Consider the following 11,808-nt stretch of genomic DNA (forward strand, 5'->3'; position numbering starts at 1 on the left):
ATTGAGGTTGCACAAGCAACCGTCTCTATGAGACGAATAGGTTTCGTTATTGTTCTTTTTGGCCTGCTGGTTGCTATTGATTCAAGTTGTTGTTGAGGTTCCTGAGTTGAAATCTCCTCTACTGGCTCTCCTTCCAGAGGGTAATCTTCATTTGTTTCCTCCTCTGCTTCTTGTGTAGGAAAAATAAATTTTCCCTCAAACTCCACATGCTTAGAAGCACCTTTATTTTGTTTGGTATCTTCTGTTACCTTATTTACCATAGCAGATTCATCAAAGGTAACATCCCTGCTGAATATTACTTTCTTTGTCATAGGACACCATAAGCGATATCCTTTGACTCCAGAAGTAATTCCCATAAAAATAGCCTTCTTTGCCCTTGGATCCAATTTTGACTCCGTCACATGATAATATGCAGTTGAGTCAAACACGTGCAAAGAGTTATAATCTACAACAGGTTTTCCATACCATTTTTCAAATGGTGTCTTGCCATCAATAGCAGCAGATGGTAGACGATTAATGAGGTGGCATGCATATGTAATTGCCTCAGCCCAAAATTCTTTGCCCAAGCCAGCATTGGACAACATACACCGTACCTTCTCCAGCAAGGTCCGGTTCATACGTTCTGCCACTCCATTTTGTTGTGGTGTATGCCTAACAGTGAAGTGTCAGACGATGCCATCATTTTCACAGACCTTATTGAAATGATCATTTTTGTATTCACCTCCATTGTCTGTGCGAATACACTTGATCCTCTTGCCTGTTTGATTCTCCACCATCGTCTTCCATTTGAGAAAAATTCCCAACACTTCATCTTTGCTCTTCATTGTATACACCCATACTCTTCGGGAAAAATCATCAACAAAGGTTACAAAATAGTGCTTCCCACCCAATGAAGGTGTTTTGGAAGGACCCCAAACATCTGAGTGTACATAATCCAAAATGCCTTTAGTATTATGGATTGCTGTACCAAATTTAACCCTTGTCTGTTTCCTTTTAACACAATGCTCACAAAACTCCAAGTTGCAAGCCTTTGCTCCTTTTAACAATCCTTGATCTGATAGAGTTTTCAAGGATTTTCCTCCAGCATGTCCCAAGCGCATGTGCCATAGCTTGGTTGCTTCTGCTTCTTTGTCATCACTGGATGTCACTGTCGCTGTCCCAATAACTGTACTGCCACGATAGCGGTACATATTATTATTCTTCCGATTAGCCTTCATTACCACTAGTGCACCGGAGCATACTCTCATCACTCCATTTTCTGCAATGATTTTGAACCCTTTTGATTCTAGGGCTCCCACAAAGATGAGATTCTTCTTCAAATCCGGTACATATCGAACATCTGTCAATGTTCTGATCATTCCATCATGGTTCCTTAATCGTATTGAACCAATGCCATATGAGGTAAGAGGGCTGTTATCCGCTGTGTGGACGACTCCATATTCTCCTTCTTGAAATTCCACGAACCAGTCCCTGTTGGGACACATATGATAGCTACAAGCCGAGTCCATCAACCATATGTCTGATGATGTTGATGACTCTGTTGTAACTAATGAGAAGTCTGAATCATCACAATCAGCTACATTTGAATCCATAATGGCCTTTCCATTATTATATTTGACCTTATTCTTCAACTTCGGACAGTCTTTCTTCCAGTGCCCTTTTTCTCGACAAAAGGCACATTCATCTTTGCTGGGTCTGGATCTTGACTTGGATCTTCCCTTCTTTGTCCTCGTTTGATTTTGAGGACGACCCCTCACAAACAGTGCTTCTCCTTCTCCGCCCTTCTGTTTTTCTCGCTTTCTTTGTTCATAGCTGTACAAAGCCGAACAAACTTCTCTGAGAGAAATTTTGTCATTTCCATGGAGTAGAGTAGTTTTAAGGTGCTCGTACTCATCAGGAAGTGACGCCAACAACATTAAGGCCAAGTCACCATCATCATAAGTTGTATCCATATTTTGCAAATCTGTGACCAACTTATTGAAACTGGTGATATGTTCATTCATCGTGGTACCAGGAACATAGGTGAAGTGAAACAGTCTCTTCTTCATGTACAATTTATTTTGACTGTTTTTCTTCAAAAATTTATCCTCCAGTGCTTTCCATAATTTACTTGCAGAAATTTCCTTTGTGTATGGATATTTCTGCTCTCTAGCAAGATAGGATCGAATGGTACCGCAGGCAACACGGTTGATAATTCTCCAATCTTCTTCTCCAATAACATCTGGTTTCTTTTCTTCAATGACCAGATCTAGCCCTTGCTGAAAAAGGACATCTAGAACCTCGCCTTGCCACATCCCAAAATGTCCAGACCCGTCAAATATTTCTACCGCAAATTTCGCATTTGACACAATTCTTGTCATAAGCGAAGATGCCAATGATGACGTATTGTTGACACTTGATGTAGATTCTTCTTGTTTATTGTCTCCCATCTTTGACACAAATATTATTTAATAGCTGACGACACAAATCAAGATTATTTCCTTTCTGGTGTGGAAGATCAGACTAAGCTGCAACCACAGAGCATACTCAGACAGAACCTTGACTCAGTTACCAAGATAAATCTTTTCTGATGTGGAAGATCAGACTATGCTGCAACCACAGAGCATACTTAGACAGTACCTTGGCTCTGATACCAATTGTTGCGGAAGCCAAATGTATATAGTGTGAATAAGTCACAACTACTATACCAAAAATTATGACAGCCACCAAATAATAAATAAGACAATAAAGCAACAATAAAGAGAACACCAGAATTTACGAGGTTCGGCTAATTTTGCCTACTCCTCGGACACAACCAAATATTTTATTCCACTCCAAAAATACAAGTGAAATAATACTAGAGAGAGAAGATACAAATGCCTTAAACAGATGAGAAGGCAAATGAGAGGTGTGTTTCAATCCTAAACATTAGGCCTTCTTTTATAGGGGGGAAATCCCCCCAAACTTAACTCCCAACCGATGTGGGACTTTGGCATTTTCCCAAACTTCAACAAACATCACATACTGACCGCAACTCCAAGTCTTGACGTGCATCTTAGATTGCATAGTTGTTGATGCTCAATTACACTATTTTTTTTCTTTTTCCTCTATAGATAGCTCAAGGCAGAATGCGGAGTGAAGAGATAAACCTCATCATAACCCTTCCTACAGGACAAGATAAAAGAGAATCAAGTTCCTGAAATCAATGTGTTAATTTTACCAACCTGAAATTGCTGCCGGACTTACCCTGCCTTCCCACCATAAGTGGGACTATAATTGTAGATGAGATTATCAAGCACTTTGCGAGCTACTGGCTTGTTAGTAGACTTTCTAGCTTCGCTGCAATTTAAAATATACAAATTAAACTTACAAACCTAGAAGCACAACAGCAAAATATTTTTTTTTTTTAAAAAGGACGGGGTAATAGAGGTTCAGGTATAACTTGACTCAATTCCGGCTCCGGACAGGGCAAGAAATAATTAGGAAAAGATAGGTATGTTTGGCTAGGTGCAAATATGAAGTAGGATGACAAGAGGATGAAAGTGCTTATGCCTATCATACTCTTAATCACAATATGCAGAAGTTAAACAGTTACAGTTGACGAGTAAGAACAATTTGTAAAAAGCAGGCCCCTCAATTAGTTCATACTACTTGTGCATCTGTATGTTTATATCCAAGACAACTGTAGCCTTAAAATCTGTCTTTGCCAACTTATGAGCAATACAAATGAATCCAGTGCCATAGTGGATGCGCTCAACCTATAACTACCTATTAGGAAAGCATTAGTTCTCTTCAATATCTCATCTTAGAAATTAGGATAATCAGATAATTGATAACCAGAAAGCATTTCTCGTCCCTGATAGTATGCCTGGATCTGAACCAATCACCAAGATTCCCCACCCCATCCCACACCTCCGAATCATCCTCGGCAGACAGGAAAGGTAAGAAGGGTCTATACCTGATAAAATAGTTGGCAACATGTGTAGTAACTTGAACTGCATCCTCAGAATGTGGAATCCTTAATGAGCCCCATTCGAAAACATTTTTCTGTAGTAACATAACCAGCTAAAAGCATTTAAATTTGGAATTTCAGGTAAAAGAATTGTGTCAAGATAAAAGGTCGAGTTTTTGCATTAAGATGAGCTATTATCTCCGAGGAAAATTTCAAAGGGCATTAATATATTGTATTAACTCTCCTTGTTTTAATATAAGCCCATAATTAATATCTTTATTCCAATGAAAACATGAAAACAAGATGAGTGTGTATAAAGTTCTGTCAGAACCTTTTTCATGAACCTACCAATAACCTTTGTGCATTACCCACTAAAACGTAATCTGTAACGTAATTTAAGAACACCAAAGCCACTCAAAGAATGAAACAAGCTAGGAAAACATTACACTATGCTATCTCACGTTGTTATATCTAACTATTAAGTTACTGCATACTTCACATATTAATTGTAAATCTGAAGTCAGACGCCAAAGATGGTACCTCTGGGTGTCATTGAAAACCAGCTATAGGATAACGTTTAGCTTGAATAGTAGAGACATAGACCTGAATCAGATAATTAATTAATCAAAACAAATCAGTTCAAAAAGAATATCTACTAGATATCTTATCAATCGGAAACATTCACCAGAAATATCCCAACAGAGAAAAGTGGTAGAATTCAACATGTACCTTGTTGTTTTCATCCGTACTAGTTGTCAAGACCCTGAAAAAGCCACTCAAGTATTTATTCGCCAGAAATCTTTCTGGTGATATACCAAACTGCAGCATTAATAAGGAAACACACAATTAATCAGCCGTATCACTGCATACCTAAAGCGCCCAATAAGGCCTGAAGCAAAAACAGATAAAACGAGAACTCAAAGACGAGGAATATCTAGCCTGCTTGTATTCTAAGATTAGCATGACTCATTCACCTAAAGAAGTGTAACGACCCAGCCAGTCATTTTGAGTGTTGTAACCCAGTTCCCCCATTTACTGCTTATTCTATGCTCAATTTTTGTTATGTGACTTGCCAGGATAGTTGGTTTGGTTCCGGAGATGTTTCGGAATGAATCGGGACACTTAGTCCCAAGGTTGGAAGCTTAAGTTGAAAGAGTTGACCGGATATTGACTTATATGTAAATGGCTCCGAAATGGAGTTTTGATGGTTCTGATAGCTCCGCATGGTGATTTTGACTTAGGAGTGTGTCCGGATATTGATTTGGAGGTACGTAGATTTTGGCTTGAAATGGCGAAAATTGAAAAATTAGGAGTTTGGAAAGTTAGAGAAGTTTGACCGACAGTTGACTTTGTGGTTACCATGCTTGGATTTTGCTTCCGGAAGTTGTAATAGGTCCGTTGTGTTATTTATGACTTGTGTGCAAAATTTGAGGCCAATCGGAGTTGATTTGATAGGTTTTGGCATCAAATATAGAAGTTGGAAGTTCATTAGTTTCAATAGGCTCGAATTGGGGTGCGATTCGTGTTTTTGATGTTAATTGATGTGATTTGAGACCTCGACTAGGCTCGTGTTGTGTGTTAGGACTTGTTGGTATATTTGGTTGAGGTCCCGAGGGCTTCAGGTTTGATTCAGATTGAATTCGGGTTGAGAATTGGACTTAAGAAAATGCTGGTGCTTCAGCTCTGGTGAAATCGCACCTGCGAGAGGTGCGAGCTCGCATAAGCGAGCAGGGGGTCACAGGTACGGGCCTGAAGGGGGTTGGCCAGTGGTCGCAGGTACGAGGGATCTTCCGTATCTGCGAGCCTGCAGATGCGGAGATGGGTAAGTGAGGTTGGCTTCGCAAAAGCGGACGCCTGGGCGCAGAAGCGCTTCCGCAGGTGCAGATCTTGGAGCGCAGGTGCGAAGCTTGGGGAACTTAGTGAGATCCGCAGGTGCAGAGTTTTTTCCGCAGAAGCAGTTCCGCAAATGTGGAGTTTTGGGCCGCAGAAGCGAAGGCCTGGGCAATGTTTAAATTTGAAGGGGTTCCAAGGTTTTAATCATTTTTGGACTTTGTAAGCTCGGATTAAGGCGATGTTTGAGAGGGATTTCGAGTGATTTCTTGATGTAAGTCACTTTTGATCATTTTTATTCAATAATATTGATTACACATTGAATGTTCCACCTAGTTTATGTGCTTTTAAGGTGTAATTTTGGGAGTTTTTGGCTAGGGATTGGAGAGTAAAATTTGGAGATTTGAGTAACGATTAGGTGTCGGAATTTGGTAAATTTGGTATCATTGGACTCATGGTTGAATGAGTGTTCGGATTTTGTAACTTTTGCTGGATTTTGAGACGTGGGCCCGGGGTTGACTTTTTAGTTGACTTTTTGACTTTTGATTAATAACTTAGCATTTTCATATGGAATTGATTCCTATAGCTTGTGTTGATTGTATCGAGTTGTTTGTGGCTAGATTCGAGGCGTTCGGAGGCTGATTCGCGAGGCAAAGGCTTGCTAGCGGGGTGATTCTATTTGCTTGAGATAAGTATCTTATTTAAACTCGGTTGAGGCACTAGTTGCCTGAATTGTTGTGATAGCAATGTGCTATTGGGTGTGCACATGCGTGGGATGAACCCATGTACGGGCACCGGGATCATATATTTATGCGGGTTGTGCTCAGGCTCTTATAAGCCTAGAATTGACTGTTAAACTTTAAGCTATGATATCTCTCATGTTGTAACAGTTTGTGTGATCTATTAGGGCCATGCTGAGGCTACATAGAGGTTTAATCCCTGAACGAACTTGATAAATGCTTTTCAGAGATGAAATTGACGATTTGAGCTACAATAGCACACTTTGCACATGCCTACACTTTAGCATATCATTTATACCAGTCAGGAGCATGGGAATCTTATTTCATTCATCATATACATGTATACTTGTTTAACTGCTCATGTATGGTATATTTGGACTGGAGGCCTGAGACTATGTCGGGCGGATTATGTTATTGGCACGTGAGTTGTCCGTGCGGATCCATATATTGATATTATTTTCACGTGAGTTGTCCGTGTGGATCCATATATTGATATTATTCACACGTGACTTGTCCATGCATGTTCTATTATTAGCACGTGTTTGTCCGTGCAGCGTGTGGATACAGATCCATCCCCTTAGAGTCACTCTCTCATGTTCTCTCTTGATGGTGTATATGCGGTTATTGAGAATACTGATCAGTGGTTTGGAACCGATATGGAAAGTTGAGAGAATCCGGCCAGTGTTGTGTCGAATTTGCATTTCCTTGTTCGTTTATCTGATTTAATTGTTTTCCTCCTCTACATGCCATGATATTGTCTGAGCAGGGTATTTGAGAAAATGTACACATGCACACACAGATATTCTTCTCATGAAACTTGATGAGTTAGCTTTAAATACTATTTTGTGCCGGTTTAAAAGACGGAACTACATCGGAATAACTAGTATCATTAATAATTCAAGCTTCTCTTGCCTTGCCTTATTTATTTACGATACTTATTGAGTTGGATGTACTCATACTGCATTCTGCATTTTGTGTGCAGATCCAGGTGCTTCCGATCATAGAGGTTGCTAGTGGTGGAACTTGTTCAGTTCGGAGACTATTGAGCTAGCTGCCTTGGCGCCCGCAGAACTTGACTCTCCTCCTTTCTCTTTTAGTTTCATTTATACTGCTCTACTTTCCTAGACAGTGTTTTTCTGCAGTCAGACCATTGATATTGTGTAGATGCTCATGTACTCAGTGACACCCGGATTTTGGGGGGGAAATTTTGTATTGAGTTGCGATGTTTTTCTTCCAGTTATTATGAGATTTTATTTACTTAAACCTATTTCAGCATGTTTTAAATTAAAGACGCCTGTATTTGTGAGTTGTCGGCTTGCCTAGTATCGCAATAGGCGCCATCACGGCATGTGTGTTTTTGGGTCGTGACAAGAAGTTTGTCTCTCCTGCGTTAAATCTTCAAACGAAGTTGACGCGACAATCACTGATCTCTAAGTGACAGTCTATGAGTTATGCAAATGTTTATGGAGGAACATGAATTCCTTGCTAAGACAAGCTGAAATAGAACTGCAGATACAGCAGTGTGAATGAATCTAACAAGTAATGTAAGAGATATGGAAGTAACCCCATAGCAGGTGACTCAATGATCAAATGCCTGAATTAATGTTGGATGAAACTAGCATAAGAATCTTAACATTCTAAAACCCAAAACTGATATACAAGCCTTACTAGATGTAATATGCTAAAAGATTTAGGACATAATTCAAGAGTAATACTATTGAGCAATTACAATCTTCACTAGACAAAATAAAACATGTAGTAAATCTTGTAAAATCACAAGTAAGTGTCACACAAGGACAAGAAAAAACCTAATTTGTAAAACTCACATGATGATTTTGCATCACAAGGCAATCTATACTCATCTTCTTTAGCAACACGGGGGGAATCTGCAGGAAAGTTGATAGCCAGTTGTATATCAGTAAAATAAGAATTATTACTGAAACTTGACCCCTTCACAAGCACAACCACTGTACTTTCACATAGCTCTCAAGAAAGTACAATGAAGAGTTTACATGAATGAGAGTATACATTCTCTTTGATATGCAAATGCGGGTCATAAGTGCTCATTCAATATAGAGTTGAGCATCAACAGGCTTTTAAAATGCATGAAGTGAATAGTAGACAATCCTTCCTCCAATATGCCATCATCATAAGCACAATTCTGCTCATCACCACCACCAGTTCCTTTGTTTCCCCTTTTAAATCAGTCCTTCAACCACCGTTTTCTGTTCTTCTTCGAGATGAACATTTTACACATAGCAAGGCCAAGATATTTAAGTAACAGTTCTTACAGATCACATTAAATGCCAGGTTTTGTTCTTCCCAAATAATATTAAACTCTCCTTTCATGCGAAAATTACCTATTATGGTACAGTTTGAATGCAATGGGAGCCTTACATTCAAAGCCGATCAGGCAAGCCTCTTTAATGTTTTTCTATCAATGAAAAGCTTGAATTTACCATTATGACCCAACTATCTGTTATATTTATCTTTTAAAGCCCTTCGAATAGGGTAATCTGGCATTTTTCCCAAGTGAAATGAAATGGAGAAGCAAAGCAGAAAAGAGAAAATTGGAAGAGAGAGAACAAAAAGAAGATGAAGTCATAAAGAGGCAAACAAACATATACCTTCCAAATACTGTTCCTTCAATATCCACATTTTCCACAAACTGTACTGTAGATGCTTGACTCGCTGCACTGAATTCCTCGAGGATATTGTTGTCCTATTATTAGACAAAGAAATGTCTTGAAATCAACCCATGGAAACAACTGAACTCAAGTCTTAAAAATGTAAAAATCTGATAATCGTATAGGAGAAAGTTTGGGTCACATAGAGGTGCGCAAGTTGTTTCCCTATACTGTCTAAGAGGCGGGATTGTGTCCCTGACATATTCTGTTTGGTTTGTAGTTGGTTTTCTGGAAAAACCCTACCTTGACGTGTCAAATATTTCGCAATATTTTAGATATAATACACAGATGTGTGAGTAATATGCAGGCATCAAAGTATACTAAGGTACAACTCAGAACGCGAAATTAGGTATATATGAAAGAAAAAAATCTACAACTGGAAGCACCAGAAAAAGATAGGGAAAATTCTAACTGGCAGCAATATACAACTCATATTCTTTATTGCCTCTTATTCCAAAGAGTTTCTAACTTTTACTGCATCTATACTCGTATAATCTTTAATCAGATGCTATACAATGTCATACATGGAATGCGCTCTCATACATGCACTTAGACAATGAGTATGCTAAGCATACATTCAGGAGTAATTGACTATCGGGAGATTCTGAGAACTGAATATAATATTACAAGCTCGCATTTTATGCATAAAAAATTATAATGGAACACTTTCTGACTTCCCACAGAAATCTTTAATTACTGTTTGTTTGTTTGATAGTATTGTATCAAGTGTCTATGCAAGTTTGTCCTGAAAGCGGAAAAACTGCTGTGAAACCCTTTACAATATATTATATTAAATAGTACCGACTTTTCAAAGTGTAAATTCTCAATAAAGGTAAATGGAACATCTATGTTCTCCGATACACTTTACCTTGGTGATGATCATTGTTAAAAGTTCATATCCCAAGCAGATTGCAAGTATAGGGAAATGCTCGCCAGCATCATTCTTCTCCAAAGCTTTCTGCGAGTATCATTGAAGCATTTAAAATCATTATAATGATTTTCATTAAAGAACATCTTTACTAATATCCTGTATTCGAATTAAAAGACTAGGAAATTTCATTATGTCAAACTTTTTGGTCACAGATTCCAATCCAAATGCAGAGTATTTCCACTTAATAAATATTGCGGCAATAGGAGCATGATAGCATGAGTCTATGTAGGTACAAGCAGAGTAGATAATCACCTGGAAAATTCCTTTAATAACATCAAAATATAGACCGTCCTTGGCCCACCCACCAGTGAAGATAATGCCATTAACAAGATTAAGTTTCTGCAAAGAGAAATTGAATAAGCAAATCTCAAACTGCAATTGATAGGGACGATCCTATGGAAGATAACATCTACTGCTTTTAACATTTCAACACTTCAAAAGACGAGAGAAATGAAAAAGGAATAGTAATTGATACTTGCTTGATTGAGAATTTCAGGAGGCTCTGTGTATATGAGAGGAGTGACTCTAGCACCAGACATTTCAGCAAACTTAACATAGGAAGCAGCAATGCAGGAAATATTAGTAGCGTTGCTAAGGCGGCAGGAGGCGCCATCGCCGGGATGACTAACAATTCCGATAGCCGGCCGGTAATTAAGTGTTGGGTCAGGAGCTGGACAGCTCGACGGGAGAGTCAGCTGGGAGTCAAAGTGTTGACTTCCTGCAGTAGCAGAAGTAGCAATCCCGAAGACAACAAGAAGAAATGAAATCAAAACTTTTTTCCTCATTTAATGTAATTAAGACTGTGTTTCGCTAAGTTTATAAGCCGGTCAAACTGGCTTATAAGTATTTTTTGGCTTATCTACACATTTGGTAAAATTAAAAATGCTTATAAGTTAAGTGCTTATAAGCCAAAAGCCATAAGTTGGTCTCCCCCAACTTATCAAATTTCAGCTTATACGCACTTTAGGTTTGACCAAAATATTTATTATTCTATCCTTAAAATACTTTTTTTAGAACAAAACTCTTCGTCTACCTAGTTTTTCGGCCGCTTATTATTAATTTCAGCATTTTTATCCAAACACGTAACTGCTTATTTTTTAAATCAGTTTCAGCACTTAAAAGTGTTTTTCAGCACCTAATGCTTATCAGCTAAGCCAAACGGGCTCTAAATACGAGGGGAACAAGTACAATGTAGCAAGTGTAGGAGTAACGCAAAATCTAAGTTCTGAAATTATTATAGATGGGAATTAATGCATTTTATTTTGTTTTAGTTTGGAACCAATCGTGGATTATCTGTTAATTCCGAGAAAAGGAAATAAGAAGAAAAGGGGAAAATAACAAAAATGTGATATGATAATTTTTTGACACCGGCAATAGAAGTTTTGGGAAAATATCCCGGCGACAGATTTTAAAGCATGCTTGCCAGAATTTCAGCAAATTATGACAAATTTTTGATGATCACCGAAATTTTCAATTGCAATGCTAAAAATTCAACCCCGACGGATTACCATAATTTTGTAGCATTGTGGCTGAACTTCTAGTGCTTTAAAATTATGACAATTGGCAGAATCACTTTCAAATTCTGACTAACATGTGTTCAAATTCAGCCGAGGCTCTATCGAAACAGCTTCTTTGTCCTATCGGGTAGGGATAAAGTCTGCGTGTACATTATCCTTACCAGACCCCACT

The 11,808-nt window shown here is 38.5% G+C and overlaps 1 pseudogene; it reads right to left on the reverse strand.

Moving 5' to 3' along the window:
* Positions 1–3,086: 3,086 nt before the first annotated feature.
* Positions 3,087–10,904, reverse strand: LOC107800573 (gamma-glutamyl hydrolase 2-like; annotated as a pseudogene).
* Between the last annotated feature and the right edge of the window lie 904 nt (positions 10,905–11,808).

This window comes from Nicotiana tabacum, chromosome 10 (genome assembly GCF_000715075.1).
Source record: "Nicotiana tabacum cultivar K326 chromosome 10, ASM71507v2, whole genome shotgun sequence".
NCBI classification, from domain to species: Eukaryota; Viridiplantae; Streptophyta; class Magnoliopsida; order Solanales; family Solanaceae; genus Nicotiana; species Nicotiana tabacum.